The sequence below is a fragment of the Scyliorhinus torazame genome, chromosome 31, assembly GCF_047496885.1.
Source record: "Scyliorhinus torazame isolate Kashiwa2021f chromosome 31, sScyTor2.1, whole genome shotgun sequence".
Classification (NCBI taxonomy): domain Eukaryota; kingdom Metazoa; phylum Chordata; class Chondrichthyes; order Carcharhiniformes; family Scyliorhinidae; genus Scyliorhinus; species Scyliorhinus torazame.
Genome location: NC_092737.1, coordinates 6334747 through 6351734, shown reverse-complemented (window position 1 = coordinate 6351734; position 16988 = coordinate 6334747). Strand labels below are relative to the sequence as shown.

The 16988-nt window shown below is 52.2% G+C and overlaps 2 protein-coding genes across 2 annotated transcripts in view; one reads left to right on the top strand and one right to left on the bottom strand.

The window, feature by feature from the left end:
* Positions 1 to 6833, bottom strand: part of LOC140404635 (solute carrier family 35 member G3-like) — an 81397-nt gene extending 74564 nt beyond the window's left edge. The window contains exon 1 of the mRNA XM_072493244.1: positions 6411 to 6833. The gene's annotated coding sequence lies outside the window, so the exon portion shown is untranslated. The remainder of the gene's footprint in view (positions 1 to 6410) is intronic.
* The window catches only part of zbtb4 (zinc finger and BTB domain containing 4), a 74035-nt gene that overhangs the window by 47864 nt on the left and 9183 nt on the right, over positions 1 to 16988 (top strand). The window lies entirely within an intron of this gene.

The window sequence follows — 16988 nt, the reverse complement described above, 5'->3', positions numbered from 1 at the left end:
TCAGTACTGAGGGAGTGCCGCACTGTCAGAGGGTCAGTAGTGAGGGAGTGGCGCAGTGTTTGAGGGTCAGTGCTGAGGGAGTGCCTCACTGTCAGAGGTTCAGTACTGAGGGAGTGCCGCACTGCCAGAGGGTCAGTACGGAGGGAGTGCCGCACTGTCAGAGGGTCCGTACTGAGGGAGCTGCACTGTCAGAGGGTCAGTACTGATGGAGTGCCGTACTGTCAGAGGGTCAGTACTGAGGGAATGCCGCACTGTCAGAGGGTCAGTACTGTGGGATGCCGCACTGTCAGAGGGTCAGTACTGAGGGAGTGCCGCACTGTCAGAGGGTCAGTACTGAGGGAGTGCCTCACTGTCAGAGGGGCAGTACTGAGGGAGTGCCGCACTGTCAGAGAGTCAGTACTGAGGGAGTGCCGCACTGTCAGAGGGTCAGTACTGAGGGAGTGCCGCACTGTCAGAGGGTCAGTACTGAGGGAGTGCCGCACTGTCAGAGGGTCAGTTCTGGGGGAGTGCTGCACTGTCAGAGGGTCAGCACTGAGGGAGTGCTGCACTGTCGGAGGGTCAGTACTGAGGGTGTCCTGCACTGTCAGAGGGTCAGTACTGAGGGAGTGCTGCACAGCCGGGGTGAGTACTGAGGGAGTGCCGCACTGTCAGAGGGTCAGTACCGAGGGAGTGCCGCACTGTCAGAGGGACAGTACTGACGGAGTGCCGCACTGTCAGAGGGTCAGTACTGAGGGAGTGCTGCGCTGTCAGAGGGTCAGTACTGAGGGAGTGCTGCACTGTCAGAGGGTCAGTACTGAGGGAGTGCCGCACTGTCAGAGGGTCAGTACCGAGGGAGTGCCGCACTGTCAGAGGGACAGTACTGACGGAGTGCCGCACTGTCAGAGGGTCAGTACCGAGGGAGTGCCGCACTGTCAGAGGGTCAGTACTGAGGGAGTGCCGCACTGTCAGAGGGTCAGTACTGAGGGAGTGCCGCACTGTCAGAGGGTCAGTACTGAGGGAGTGCCGCACTGTCAGAGGGTCAGTACTGAGGGAGTGCCGCACTGTCAAAGGGTCAGTACTGAGGGAGTGCCGCACTGTCAGTGGGTCAGTACCGAGGGAGTGCCGCACTGTCAGAGGGTCAGTACCGAGGGAGTGCCGCACTGTCAGAGGGTCAGTACCGAAGGAGTGCCGCACTGTCAGAGGGTCAGTACCGAGGGAGTGCCGCACTGTCAGAGGATCAGTACCGAGGGAGTGCCGCACTGTAAGAGGGTCAGTACCGAGGGAGTGCCGCACTGTCAGAGGGTCAGTACTGAGGGACTGCTGCACTGTCAAAGGGTCAGTGCTGAGGGAGTGCTGGACTGTCAGAGGGGTCAGTACTGAGGGAGTGCCGCACTGTCAGAGGGTCAGTACTGAGGGAGTGGTGCAGTGTTTGAGGGTCAGTGCTGAGGGAGTGCCTCACTGTCAGAGGGTCAGTACTGAGGGAGTGCCGCACTGCCAGAGGGTCAGTACGGAGGGAGTGGCGCACTGTCAGAGGGTCCGTACTGAGGGAGCTGCACTGTCAGAGGGTCAGTACTGATGGAGTGCCGTACTGTCAGAGGGTCAGTACTGAGGGAATGCCACACTGTCAGAGGGTCAGTACTGTGGGATGCCGCACTGTCAGAGGGTCAGTACTGAGGGAGTGCCGCACTGTCAGAGGGTCAGTACTGAGGGAGTGCCTCACTGTCAGAGGGTCAGTACTGAGGGAGTGCCGCACTGTCTGAGAGTCAGTACTGAGGGAGTGCCGCACTGTCAGAGGGTCAGTACTGAGGGAGTGCCGTACTGTCAGAGGGTCAGTACTGAGGGAGTGCCGCACTGTCAGAGGGTCAGTTCTGAGGGAGTGCTGCACTGTCAGAGGGTCAGCACTGAGGGAGTGCTGCACTGTTGGAGGGTCAGTACTGAGGGTGTCCTGCACTGTCAGAGAATTGGTGCTGGTATGTTGACCTGAGTTGATGTGAGTAATCCTATAACATTGGTGAAAGGTGCGGAGTTTTCGACCAGCTTCATAACCTTGTTTCCTGGCAAAGAAAGGATTTATCCAATCATGGTGCTGTCTGTGGGATCTTGCCGGTTACTGCATGGCTGCTTCTGAGTAATTACATTTATCAGGTGAATCATTGAACAGCAAACTGCAGATATGACCGGCGATATACAAATGCAGCTTTTTTCTTTAGCGCACCAGTGGGAACGCTGGGATGAGCTGACCGGGAATGTTGCGCCTGGGCCCAGTTACGGTAAACAATTCCTGGATTAACTCCGTCACATAGCAGCGAGAGCTCTACCCAGCATGCCTGACACCAGTTAACAACAACAACCTTCACTCAGATAGCACCCAGAACATCAATACCGAGCCTGTCAGAGTCTAATCCCTTCAATACCGAGCCTGTCAGAGTTTAACCCCTTCAATACCGAGCTGTCAGAGTTTAACCCCTTCAATACCGAGCTGTCAGAGTTTAACCCCTTCAATACCGAGCCTGACAGAGTTTAACCCCTTCAATACCGAGCCTGTCAGAGTTTAACACCTTCGATACCGAGCTGTCAGAGTTTAACCCCTTCAATACCGAGCCTGTCAGAGTTTAACCCCTTCAATACCAAGCCTGTCAGAGTTTAACCCCTTCAATACCGAGCCTGTCAGAGTTTAACCCCTTCAATACCGAGCCTGTCAGAGTTTAACCCCTTCAATACCGAGCTGTCAGAGTCTAATCCCTTCAATACTGAGCCTGTCAGAGTTTAACCCCTTCAATACCGAGCTGTCAGAGTTTAACCCCTTCAATACCGAGCCTGACAGAGTTTAACCCCTTCAATACCGAGCCTGTCAGAGTTTAACCCCTTCAATACCGAGCTGTCAGAGATTAACCCCTTCGATACCGAGCCTGTCAGAGTTTAACCCCTTCAATACCGACCCTGACAGAGTTTAACCCCTTCAATACCGAGCCTGACAGCGTTTAACCCCTTCAATACCGAGCTGTCAGAGTTTAACCCCTTCAATACCGAGCCTGACAGAGTTTAACCCCTTCAATACCGAGCCTGTCAGAGTTTAACCCCTTCAATACCGAGCTGTCAGAGATTAACCCCTTCGATACCGAGCCTGTCAGAGTTTAACCCCTTCAATACCGACCCTGACAGAGTTTAACCCCTTCAATACCGAGCCTGACAGCGTTTAACCCCTTCAATACCGAACCTGTCAGAGTTTAACCCCTTCAATACCGAGCCTGACAGAGTTTAACCCCTTCAATATGGAGCCTGACAGAGTTTAACCCCTTCAATACCGAGCCTGTCAGAGTTTAACCCCTTCAATACCGAGCTGTCAGAGATTAACCCCTTCGATACCGAGCCTGTCAGAGTTTAACCCCTTCAATACCGACCCTGACAGAGTTTAACCTCTACAATACCGAGCTTGTCAGAGTTTAACCCCTTCAATACCGAGCCTGACAGAGTTTAACCCCTTCAATACCGAGCCTGTCAGAGTTTAACCCCTTCAATACCGAGCTGTCAGAGATTAACCCCTTCGATACCGAGCCTGTCAGAGTTTAACCCCTTCAATACCGACCCTGACAGAGTTTAACCTCTACAATACCGAGCTTGTCAGAGTTTAACTCCTTCAATACCGAGCTGTCAGAGTTTAACCCCTTCAATACAGAGCCTGTCAGAGTTTAACCCCTTCAATACCGAGTCTGTCAGAGTTTAACCCCTTCAATACCGAGCTGTCAGAGTTTAACCCCTTCAATACCGAGCCTGACAGAGTTTAACCCCTTCAATATCGAGCCTGTCAGAGTTTAACCCCTTCAATACCGAGCTGTCAGAGTTTAACCCCTTCAATACCGAGCCTGACAGAGTTTAACCCCTTCAATACCGAGCCTGACTGAGTTTAACTCCTTCAATACCGAGCCTGTCAGAGTTTAACCCCTTCAACACCGAGCCTGACAGAGTTTAACCCCTTCAATACCGAGCCTGTCAGAGTTTAACCCCTTCAATACCGAGCCTGTCAGAGTTTAACCCCTTCAATACCGAGCTGTCAGAGATTAACCCCTTCGATACCGAGCCTGTCAGAGTTTAACCCCTTCAATACCGAGCTTGTCAGAGTTTAACCCCTTCAATACCGAGCTGTCAGAGTTTAACCCCTTCAATACAGAGCCGGTCAGAGTTTAACCCCTTCAATACTGAGTCTGTCAGAGTTTAACCCCTTCAATACCGAGCCTGACAGAGTTTAACCCCTTCAATACCGAGCTGTCAGAGTTTAACCCCTTCAATACCGAGCCTGACAGAGTTTAACCCCTTCAATATCGAGCCTGTCAGAGTTTAACCCCTTCAATACCGAGCTGTCAGAGTTTAACCCCTTCAATACCGAGCTGTCAGAGTTTAACCCCTTCAATACCGAGCTGTCAGAGTTTAACCCCTTCAATACCGAGCTGTCAGAGTTTAACCCCTTCAATACCGAGCCTGACAGAGTTTAACCCCTTCAATATCGAGCCTGTCAGAGTTTAACCCCTTCAATATCGAGCCTGTCAGAGTTTAACCCCTTCAATACCGAGCTGCCAGAGTTTAACCCCTTCAATACCGAGCAGTCAGAGTTTAACCCCTTCGATACCGAGCCTGACAGAGTTTAACCCCTTCAATACCGAGCTGTCAGAGTTTAACCCCTTCAATACCGAGTCTGTCAGAATTTAACCCCTTCAATACCGACCTGTCAGAGTTTAACCCCTTCAATACCGAGCCTGACAGAGTTTAACCCCATCAATACCGAGCTGTCAGAGTTTAACACCTTCAATACCGAGCTGCCAGAGTTTTACCCCTTCAATACCGAGCATGTCAGAGATTAACCCCTTCAATACGAGCCTGTCAGATTTTAACTCCTTCAATACCGAGCTGTCAGGGTTTAACCCCTTCAATACCGAGCCTGACAGAGTTTAACCCCTTCAATATCGAGCCTGTCAGAGTTTAACCCCTTCAATACCGAGCTGTCAGAGTTTAACCCCTTCAATACCGAGCTGTCAGAGTTTAACCCCTTCAAAACCGAGCTGTCAGAGTTTAACCCCTTCAATACCGAGCTGTCAGAGTTTAACCCCTTCAATATCGAGCCTGTCAGAGTTTAACCCCTTCAATACCGAGCTGCCAGAGTTTAACCCCTTCAATACCGAGCAGTCAGAGTTTAACCCCTTCGATACCGAGCCTGACAGAGTTTAACCCCTTCAATACCGAGCTGTCAGAGTTTAACCCCTTCAATACCGAGTCTGTCAGAATTTAACCCCTTCAATACCGACCTGTCAGAGTTTAACCCCTTCAATACCGAGCCTGACAGAGTTTAACCCCATCAATACCGAGCTGTCAGAGTTTAACACCTTCAATACCGAGCTGCCAGAGTTTTACCCCTTCAATACCGAGCATGTCAGAGATTAACCCCTTCAATACGAGCCTGTCAGATTTTAACTCCTTCAATACCGAGCTGTCAGAGTTTAACCCCTTCGATACCGAGCTGTCAGAGTTTAACCCCTTCAATACCGAGCCTGTCAGCATTTAACCCCTTCAATACCGAGCTGTCAAGAGTTTAACACCTTCAATACCGAGCTGTCAGAGTTTAACCCCTTCAATACCGAGCTGTCAGAGTTTAACCCCGTCAATACCGAGCCTGACAGAGTTTAACCCCTTCAATACCGAGCCTGTCAGAATTTAACCCCCTCAATACGAGCCTGTCAGAGTTTAACCCCTTCAATACCGAGCTGTCAGAGTTTAACTACTTCAATCCTGAGCTGTCAGAGTTTAACCCCTTCAATACCGAGCCTGTCAGAGTTTAACCCCTTCAATACCGAGCCTGTCAGAGTTTAACCCCTTCAATACCGAGCCTGTCAGAGTTTAACCCCTTCAATACCGAGTCTGTGTCAGAGTTTAACCCCTTCAATACCGAGCCGGTCAGAGTTTAACCCCTTCAATACCGAGCCTGGCAGTGTTTAACCCCTTCAATTCCGAGCCTGTCAGAGTTTAACCCCTTCAATACCGAGCCTGACAGAGTTTAACCCTTCAATAACGAGCCTGACAGAGTTTAACCCCTTCAACACCGAGACTGTCAGGGTTTAACCCCTTCAATACCGAGACTGTGTCAGTGTTTTACCCCTTCAATACGGAGCCTGTCAGAGTTTAACCCCTTCAATACGGAGCCTGTCAGAGTGTGTAAGCTCTTTAATATCAAGATTGTGTCAGTTTAACCCCTTCAAAGCTGAGCCTTTAGTAGAGTGTTCAACCCCTTCAATACCGAGTCTGGATCAGAGGGATTAACCCCTTTAATACTGATCCCTTATCATCCTGTTTAACCTCTTCAATACCGAGGAAAGATTAGTGTGTTTAACCCCTTCAATGCCGCTGGTGAACCTCATTAGTGATGTACTCTTTGTTTTCCTTACCGTTGACCTTTAATATTGTGGAGCGGACTTTCGTTGCCTTCAATATCCTTGTGTCTCTCTGCATTTTTCTCTGACTATTTTGTCCTTTGTCCATCTCTGTCTAACATTGTTATCCAGTTTCTCCCTCTCGGTCTGATTCTCCTCCTCTCTCTCACTCTCTTGCACCCTCTCCGTCTCACAGCCCTGTTATTTTCTGTCTCTCTCGCTCTGTTTTCTCTCTCTCTCTCCCTCTCTGTGTTGTCTGTCTCTGTCTCTCTCTATCTCTCTGTCTCTCTCTATCTCTGTCTCTCTCTATCTCTCTCTATCTCTCTGTCTCTCTCTCTCTCTATGTCTCTTTCTCTCTCTCTGTGTCTCTTTCTGTTCTCTCTCTCAGTTTCTCTCTCTGTCTGTTTCTCTCTCTCTCTCACTCTGTGTTATTTTCTCTCTCTCTGTCTCTCTATGCTTTCCCCTCCCCCTCTCTGTCTGTCTGTCTCTCCCTCTATGCTTTCCCCTCTCCCCCTCTCTCTCTCTCCTGTCTGTCTCTCTCTCTCTCTATGCTTTCCCCTCTCCCCCTCTCTCTCTCTCTCCTGTCTGTCTCTCTCTCCTGTCTGTCCCTCTCTCTGACTCTCTATTCTCTCCTCTCTTTCTCTCTGTTTTCTCTCTCTCTGACTGTCTGTCTCCCTGTCTCTCTCTCTCTCCCTCGCTCCCTCTCTCTCCCTGTCTCTGTCTCTCTTGCTCTCCGTCTCTCTCTCTCTCCGTCTCTCTCTCTCCCCCTCCCTCTCTCTCTCACGCACACACATACACTTGAACTCTCTGTGAAGATAATGAAAGACCCGTCGCCATGGAAACCCCATTCCTGTTGGGCCTTGACTGACCCTAGCCTGCCAGGAAGTGGATCATTGGGAAGACACTCCTCCGGGATAGGAATGGTGCAGCAGGGGTATCTGGGAGGCATGGCACCCCCAACAGTCAGGACGGAATATATTCCAGATCTGACTCGTAAATAAACCCAGGGGCTGGGCACAAAACAACAACAACCCATCGGGCCAAGCAGGCCCCAGGCTGCCTTTGAAACCCACCCACCCCTTTTAATACGCTCGAACCAACACTTCCCGCAGGAGGAAAAGGCAGTGAAACTGGAATTCTGCATCTTTCCTGCTGGGAGCACCGACCCCCCCCCCCCCCCCCCCCCCCCATTCCACCGATTTACAAACGGGCTCTTCAGCTATGTGGGCCTTCGCATGACCTGTCTGTGCGCGATGGTGCAGGCTCAGCAGTGACGGGAGCGGATTTACAACCATATCCTGAATCCTGTTCACGCGCAAATTGGCACAGGTTCTGTCTTCAACCTTCACCGTGAGCTTTACTTTGCGTGCTTCCTTCTGCGTCAGGCTTTCTGTCCCCCCCCCTCTCTCTCTCTCTCTCACTCTCTCCCTCTCACACTCTCTCTCTCTCTCTCTCACGCTCTCTCTCTCTCTCACTCTCTCTCTCTCTCTCTCTCTCACGCTCTCTCCCTCTCACGCTCTCTCACTCTCTCTCTCTCTCTCACTCTCTCTCACTCTCTCTCTCCCTCTCTCTCTCCCTCTCTCTCTCTCTCTCACGCTCTCTCCCTCTCACACTCTCTCACACTCTCTCACGCTCTCTCACTCTCTCTCTCTCTCTCACCTCTCTCTCCCTCTATCTCTCTCTCTCTCACGCTCTCTCCCTCTCACACTCTCTCACGCTCTCTCTCTCTCTCTCACTCTCTCTCCCCCTCTCTCTCTCACTCTCTCTCTCCCTCTCTCTCTCTCTCTCTCTCACGCTCTCTCCCTCTCACACTCTCTCACGCTCTCTCTCACTCTCTCTCTCTCTCTCACTCTCTCTCACTCTCTCTCTCCCTCTCTCTCTCACTCTCTCTCTCACTCTCTCACACTCTCTCCCTCTCACACTCTCTCTCTCTCTCTCTCACGCTCTCTCTCTCTCTCACTCTCTCTCTCTCTCTCTCTCTCACGCTCTCTCCCTCTCACGCTCTCTCACTCTCTCTCTCTCTCTCACTCTCTCTCACTCTCTCTCTCCCTCTCTCTCTCCCTCTCTCTCTCTCTCTCACGCTCTCTCCCTCTCACACTCTCTCACACTCTCTCACGCTCTCTCACTCTCTCTCTCTCTCTCACCTCTCTCTCCCTCTATCTCTCTCTCTCTCACGCTCTCTCCCTCTCACACTCTCTCACGCTCTCTCTCTCTCTCTCACTCTCTCTCCCCCTCTCTCTCTCACTCTCTCTCTCCCTCTCTCTCTCTCTCTCTCTCACGCTCTCTCCCTCTCACACTCTCTCACGCTCTCTCTCACTCTCTCTCTCTCTCTCACTCTCTCTCACTCTCTCTCTCCCTCTCTCTCTCACTCTCTCTCTCACTCTCTCTCTCTCTCTCTCTCTCACTCTCTCTCTCCCACTCTCTCTCTCTCTCTCACGCTCTCTCCCTCTCACACTCTCTCACGCTCTCTCTCTCTCTCTCTCACTCTCTTTCTCCCTCTCTCTCTCACTCTCTCTCTCCCTCTCTCTCTCTCACTCTCTCTCACGCTCTCTCCCTCTCACACTCTCTCACGCTCTCTCTCCCTCTCACTCTCTCTCTCTCTCTCTCACGCTCTCTCCCTCTCACACTCTCTCACGCTCTCTCACTCTCTCTCTCTCTCTCTCTCTCTCACGCTCTCTCCCTCTCACACTCTCTCACGCTCTCTCTCTCTCTCACTCTCTCTCACACTCTCTCTCTCTCACGCTCTCTCTCTCTCTAGCACTCTCTCTCACGCTCTCTCCCTCTCACACTCTCTCTCACGCTCTTTCTCTCTCTCACTCTCTCTCACGCTCTCTCCCTCTCACACTCTCTCACGCTCTCTCTCTCTAGCACTCTCTCTCACGCTCTCTCCCTCTCACACTCTCACGCTCTCTCTCTCACTCTCTCTCACACTCTCTCACACTCTCTCTCTCACGCTCTCTCTCTCTAGCACTCTCTCTCATGCTCTCCCTCTCTCCCTCACGCTCTCTCTGTCACTCTCTCTCTCGCGCTCTCTCTCACTCTCTCTCTCTCTCCCTCTCTCTCTCACTCTCTCGCTCTCTCTCTCTCTCATGCTCTCACTCTCTCTCACTATCTCTCTCTCTCTCTCTCACTCTCTCTCACGCTCTCTCTCTCTGTGTCTGTCATGCTCTCTCACTCTCTCTCCCTCTCTCTCTCACTCTCACGCTCTCTCACTCTCTCTCTCTCTTTCTCTCTCTCACTCTCTCACACTCTCTCTCGCTCTCTCACGCTCACTCTCTCACTTTCTCTCTCACTCTCTCGAACATGAAGGACGTTGGAAGGGGGGGTGCGTAGAGCGGATTGACCGGAATGTGGAGTCGGTTCTTGCTCACCCACGCCCTTTGGCAGCACGGTAGCGCAGTGGTTAGCACTGTTGCTTCACAGCGCCAGGGTCCCGGGTTCGATTCCCGGCTTGGGTCACTGTCCGTGCGGAGTCTGCACGTCCTCCCCGTGTCTGCGTGGGTTTCCTCCGGGTGCTCCGGTTTCCTCCCACAAGTCCCGAAAGACGTGCTTGTGGGTAAATTGGACATTCTGAATTCTCCCTCTGTGTACCCGAACAGGCGCCGGAGTGTGGCGACGAGGGGATTTTCACAGTAACTTCATTGCAGCGTTAATGTGAGCCTCCTTGTGACAATAATAAAGATTATTATTATTATCATCATTTGTGCTGCCTCTAATGCCTCTCCACCCATTTTTGTAAATTGGGGTCCCCCAAGTGGCACATTCCAAGGTTCGAACCTACAAGAATCTCCTCCTACGACAAACCCCCTCATCTCTGGAATCAATCCAGTGAACCTCCTCTGAACTGCCTCCAACGCCACTACATCCCTCCTCGCATAAGGGGACCAAAACTGTGCCCAGTACTCCAGGTGCGGTCTTACCAATGCCTTGTACAGTTGCGACAATACTTCCTTACCTTTATACTCAATTCCTTTAGCTATTAATGCCAATGTTCCGTTCCCTTCCCTCATTACCTGCTGCGCCTGCGTGCTCGTTTTCCGTGACTCATACACAAGGACCCCCAGATCCCTCGAGTACCCTGGAATCTCCCCATTTGGATAATAAGCCGCCCTTCCATTTTTCCGACCAAAATGCATGACCTCACACTTATCCACGTTAAACTGCATCTGCCACATCTTGGCCCACAGAGCAAAATTGGGTCCACTTAGTATTGCTGTGCTGTGAAGACCTGTGTTCATGGCAGTGTATTGTGGTGACCTGTATTGTGGTGGGCCTGTGTTACGAAGGGCCTGATTAGTGTGAGGGCTTGTGTAGTTTGGGGATTGTGTTGGGATTGGCTGCGCTCTGTTGGACCTGGGTAGTGATAGGCTTGCTTCAGGCTGGCCTGTGTTGCTGTATTGTACTGTATCAGTGTTGTGATGGGTTTGTATTTAGGAGCCTGTGTAATGATGAGCCTGTGTTGTGCCGGGTTTGTATTTTAGGGCTTGTGTAATGATGAGCCTGTGTTGTGCCGGGTTTGTATTTTAGGGCTTGTGTAATGAGGGGCCTGTGTTGTGATGGGTTTGTATTTTAGGGCCTGTGTAATGAGGGGCCTGTGTTGTGTCGGGTTTGTATTTTAGGGCCTGTTTGTGATGGGTTTGTATTTCAGGGCCTGTGTCATGAAGGGCCTGTGTTGTGATGGGTTTGCATTTTAGGACCTGTGTAATAATAGACCTATGTTACATAGAAAATAGGAGCAGGGGGAGGCCATTCGGCCCTTCGAGCCTCCTCTGCCATTCATCACCATCATGGCTGATCATCCGACTCAATAGCCCAATCCCGCTTCCCCCTAGTCTTTGATCCCCTTCGTCCTCAGTGCGATATCTAACTGCTTCCTGTAAACAGACAATGTTTGGACTCAACTGCTTCCTGTGGTAACGGATTCCACAGGCCGATCACTCTCTGGGTGAAGAAATGTCTCCTCATCTCTGTCCTAAATGGTCTCCCCGTATCCTCAGACTGTGACCCCTGGTTCTGGACACACCCACCATCGGGAACATCCTTCCTGCATCGACCCTGTCCAGTCCCCCCCACCATCGGGAACATCCCTCCTGCATCGGCCCTGTCCAGTCCCCCCCCACCATCGGAAACATCCTTCCTGCATCCACCCTGTCCAGTCCCCCCCCACCATCGGGAACATCCTTCCTGCATCCACCCTGTCCAGTCCTGTTAGACTTTTATAGGTTTCTATGAGATCCCCCCTCATTCTTCTGAACCCCAGTGAATACAATCCTGACCGACACCTCATACGTCAGTCCCACCATCCCTCCATTCCCGCACTTGTTCCTCCTCCCCTCTGCAGCAGGGGGCACTAACCCTGGTGTACCGAATTTACCCGTTGCTACTTTCCCCTGAGAGGCCATTCCCCTCAACAGTATCCAAAGCTGTACGATGTGTTTGTTTTTATTGGCCTGTGTAATGATGGGCCTGTGTTGGCTTTGTATTTCAGGCCTTGTGTAGTGATGGGGCCTGTGTTGGTTTTGTATTTCAGGCCTTGTGTAGTGATGGGGCCTGTGTTGGTTTTGTATTTCAGGCCTTGTGTAGTGATGGGGCCTGTGTTGGTTTTGTATTTCAGGCTTTGTGTAGTGATGGGGCCTGTGTTGGTTTTGTATTTCAGGCCTTGTGTAGAGTTGGGGCCTGTGTTGGTTTTGTATTTCAGGTTTTATGTAGAGTTGGGGCCTGTGTTGGTTTCGTATTTTAGGCCTTGTGTAGTGATGGGGCCTGTATTTGTTTTGTTTTTCAGGCCTTGTGTAGTGATGGGGCCTGTGCTGGTTTTGTATTTCAGGTCTTGTGTAGTAATGTGGCCTGTGTTGGTTTTGTATTTCTGGTCTTGTGTAGAGTTGGGGCCTGTGTTGGTTTTGTATTTCAGGTCTTGTGTAGAGTTGGGACCTGTATTGGTTTTGTATTTCAGGCCTTGTGTAGTGATGGGGCCTGTGTTGGTTTTGTATTTCAGGCCTTGTGTAGTGATGGGGCCTGTGTTGGTTTTGTATTTCAGGCCTTGTGTAGTGATGGGGCCTGTGTTGGTTTTGTATTTCAGGTCTTGTGTAGTGATGGGGCCTGTGTTGGTTTTGTATTTCAGGTCTTGTGTAGTGATGGGGCCTGCGTTGTGATGGATTTGCGGGGCGGGATTTATTGTCCTTGTTGCGCCTGTCTAGGGGCGCAGTAATTCTCGCGAGAGGTGAATCTAACGCGATCGCGCTAGGTGTTGAGGACGGGACCCTGATTTCCATCTTCAAGTGAGGAGTTAGTCTCACTTGAATGTGCCTATCCCAGACTGACCCGGGACCTAACGGCCTTGCCTCGGAGACCCTCAGCGGGCACCGTTTAACACAAACGTGGAACAGCCGTACCAGCACCTGGGAGCATCTCCCACGTGATCGGGGGCCCTTGGGTGGTCTGGCTCTGAGCAGAGCTGAGGAGCCGGAGATCAGGCCTGGGAGTGCCCTGCCGTTATGAGGTGGGGTGCGGGTGCTCGATGACCCCCTCATTTGGGTGATGGGGGGTCCGGAGGCCACGGTTAGGTGTCTAGAGATTAGGTCACCATATAAAAATGGCGCCTGGGAGTTTCGCCCTGCGCAGGCGAGCGGAGTTCGTTAACGCAGGAAATGGGACTAAGTGCTGCCTCGGCCAACGTTCCTCCCTGAGGCCCAGAATTGAAGCAGATCCCGGTTAGTAGTGGGGTTGTTCTTGGCGCTGCCTGCGCTGGGAAACACCGGCTAAACGCCCTCGGTGCAGAACTCTGCTTCCTTTCCGTTAAATTACATCCACATTTTATTGGCCTGTGTAATGTTGGGCCTGTGCTGTGATGGGTTTGTGTTTTAGGGGCCTGTGTTTTATGTTTTATTTATGGGTCCGTGTTGTGATTAGCATGCATTGTGGCAGGATGATTAGTACGTGGCCTGTGTTTTGGGATTGTGTTGTTGGCTAGTGCTATGTTGGACTTGTATTATCATGGGCCTGTGTTTCCATGGACTTGTATTACCATGGGCCTGTGTTTCCATGGACTTGTATTACCATGGACCTGTATTATCATGGGCCTGTGTTTCCATGGACCTGTATTACCATGGACCTGCATTACCATGGACCTGTGTATCCATGGACCTGTATTACCATGGACCTGTATTACCATGGGCCTGTGTTTCCATGGACTTGTATTACCATGGACCTGTATTATCATGGGCCTGTGTTTCCATGGACCTGTATTACCATGGACCTGCATTACCATGGACCTGTGTTTCCATGGACCTGTATTACCATGGGCCTGTGTTTCCATGGACTTGTATTACCATGGACCTGTATTACCATGGGCCTGTGTTTCCATGGACCTGTATTACCATGGACCTGTATTACCATGGGCCTGTGTTTCCATGGACTTGTATTACCATGGACCTGTATTACCATGGACCTGTGTTTGCATGGACCTGTATTACCATGGGCCTGTGTTTCCATGGACCTGTATTACCATGGACTTGTATTACCATGGGCCTGTGTTTCCATGGACTTGTATTACCATGGATCTGTATTACCATGGGCCTGTGTTTCCATGGACCTGTATTACCATGGACCTGTGTTTCCATGGACCTGTATTACCATGGGCCTGTGTTTCCAAGGACCTGTATTACCATGGACCTGTCTTTCCATGGACCTGTGTTTCCATGGACCTGTGTTTCCATGGACCTGTATTACCATGGGCCTGTGTTTCCATGGGCCTGCGTTTCCATGGACCTGTATTACCATGGACCTGTGTTTCCATGGACCTGTATTACCATGGGCCTGTGTTTCCATGGACCTGTGTTTCCAAGGACTTATGTTTCCTCCTCCAGTCTCCACAACCCTCCCTATCTCTGTAACATCCTCCAAACCTACCCCCCTCCCTATCTCTGTAACCTCCTCCAGCCCCTACACCCCTCCCTATCTCTATAACCTCCTCCAGCCCCTACACCCCTCCCTATCTCTGTAACCTCCTCCAGCCCCTACAACCCTCCCTATCTCTGTAACCTCCTCCAGCCCCTACAACCCTCCCAATCTCTGTTACCTCCTCCAGCTCCTGCAACCCTCCCTATCTCTGTAACCTCCTCCAGCCCCTACACTCTCCCTATCTCTGTAACCTCCTCCAGCCCCTACACCTCTCCCTATCTCTGTAACCTCCTCCAGCTCCTGCAACCCTCCCTATCTGTGTAACCTCCTCCAGCACCTACACCCCTCCCTATCTCTGTAACATCCTCCAGCCCTACCCCCCTCCCTATCTCTGTAACCTCCTCCAGCCCCTAGAAGCCTCCCTATCTCTGTAACCTCCTCCAGCCCCTACACCCCTCCCTATCTCTATAACCTCCTCCAGCCCCTACACCCCTCCCTATCTCTGTAACCTCCTCCAGCCCCTACAACCCTCCCTATCTCTGTAACCTCCTCCAGCCCCTACAACCCTCCCAATCTCTGTTACCTCCTCCAGCTCCTGCAACCCTCCCTATCTCTGTAACCTCCTCCAGCCCCTACACTCTCCCTATCTCTGTAACCTCCTCCAGCCCCTACACCTCTCCCTATCTCTGTAACCTCCTCCAGCTCCTGCAACCCTCCCTATCTGTGTAACCTGCTCCAGCACCTACACCCCTCCCTATCTCTGTAACCTCCTCCAGCCCCTACACCCCTCCCTAGCTCTGTAACCTCCTCCAGCCCCAACCCTCCCTATCTCTGTAACCTCCTCCAGCCCCTACACCCCTCCCTATCTCTGTAACCTCCTCCAGCCCGACAACCCTCCCTATCTCTGTAACCTCCTCCAGTCCCCACAACTCTCCCTATCTCTGTAACCTCCTCCAGCCCCTAGAACCCTCCCTATCTCTGTAACCTCCTCCAGCCCCTAGAACCCTCCCTATCTCTATAACCTCCTCCAGCCCCTACAGCCCTCCCTAGCTCTGTTACCTCCTCCAGCTCCTGCAACCCTCCCTATCTCTGTAACCTCCTCCAGCCCCTACACTCTCCCTATCTCTGTAACCTCCTCCAGCCCCTACACCTCTCCCTATCTTTGTAACCTCCTTCAGCCCCTACAATCCTCCCTATCTCTGTAACCTCCTCCAGCTCCTGCAACCCTCCCTATATGTGTAACCTCCTCCAGCCCCTACACCCCTCCCTATCTCTGTAACCTCCTTCAGCCCCTACAATCCTCCCTATCTCTGTAACCTCCTCCAGCCCCAACCCTCCCTATCTCTGTACCCTCCTCCAGCCCCTACACCCCTCCCTATCTCTGTAACCTCCTCCAGCCCCTACACCCCTCCCTATCTCTGTAACCTCCTCCAGCCCCCGACAACCCTCCCTATCTCTGTAACCTCCACCAGCCCCTGACAACCCTCCCTATCTCTGTAACCTCCTCCAACCCCTACAACCCTCCCTATCTCTGTAACCTCCTCCAGCCCCCGACAACCCTCCCTATCTCTGTAACCTCCTCCAGCCCCTACACCCCTCCCTATCTCTGTAACCTCCTCCAGCCCCTACAACCCTCCCTATCTCTATAACCTCCTCCAACCCCTACAACCCTCCCTATCTCTGTAACCTCCTCCAGCCCCTACAACCCTCCCTATCTCTGTAACCTCCTCCAGCCCCCGACAACCCTCCCTATCTCTGTAACCTCCTCCAGCCCCCGACAACCCTCCCTATCTCTGTAATCTCCTCCAGCCCCTACAACCCTCCCTATCTCTGTAACCTCCTCCAACCCCTACAACCCTCCCTATCTCTGTAACCTCCTCCAGCCCCCTACAACCCTCCCTATCTCTGTAACCTCCTCCAGTCCCCACAACTCTCCCTATCTCTGTAACCTCCTCCAGCCCCTAGAACCCTCCCTATCTCTGTAACCTCCTCCAGCCCCTACACCCCTCCCTATCTCTATAACCTCCTCCAGCCCCTACAACCCTCCCTATCTCTGTAACCTCCTCCAGCTCCTGCAACCCTCCCTATCTGTGTAACCTCCTCCAGCACCTACACCCCTCCCTATCTCTGTAACCTCCTCCAGCCCATACACCCCTCCCTATCTCTGTAACCCCCTTCAGCCCCTACCATCCTCCCTATCTCTGTAACCTCCTCCAGCCCCAACCCTCCCTATCTCTGTACCCTCCTCCAGCCCCTACACCCCTCCCTATCTCTGTAACCTCCTCCAGCCCCTACACCCCTCCCTATCTCTGTAACCTCCTCCAGCCCCCTCCAACCCTCCCTATCTCTGTAACCTCCTCCAGCCCCTACAACCCTCCCTATCTCGGTAACCTCCTCCAGCCCCTACAACCCTCCCTATCTCTGTAACCTCCTCCAGCCCCTACAACCCTCCCTATCTTGGTAACCTCCTCCAGCCCCTACACCCCTCCCTATCTCTGTAACCTCCTCCAGCCCCTACACCCCTCCCTATCTCTGTAACCTCCTCCAACCCCTACAACCCTCCCTATCTCTGTAACCTCCTCCAGCCCCCGACAACCCTCCCTTTCTCTGTAACCTCCTCCAGCCCCTACACCCCTCCCTATCTCTGTAACCTCCTCCAGCCCCTACAACCCACCCTATCTCTGTAACCTCCTCCAG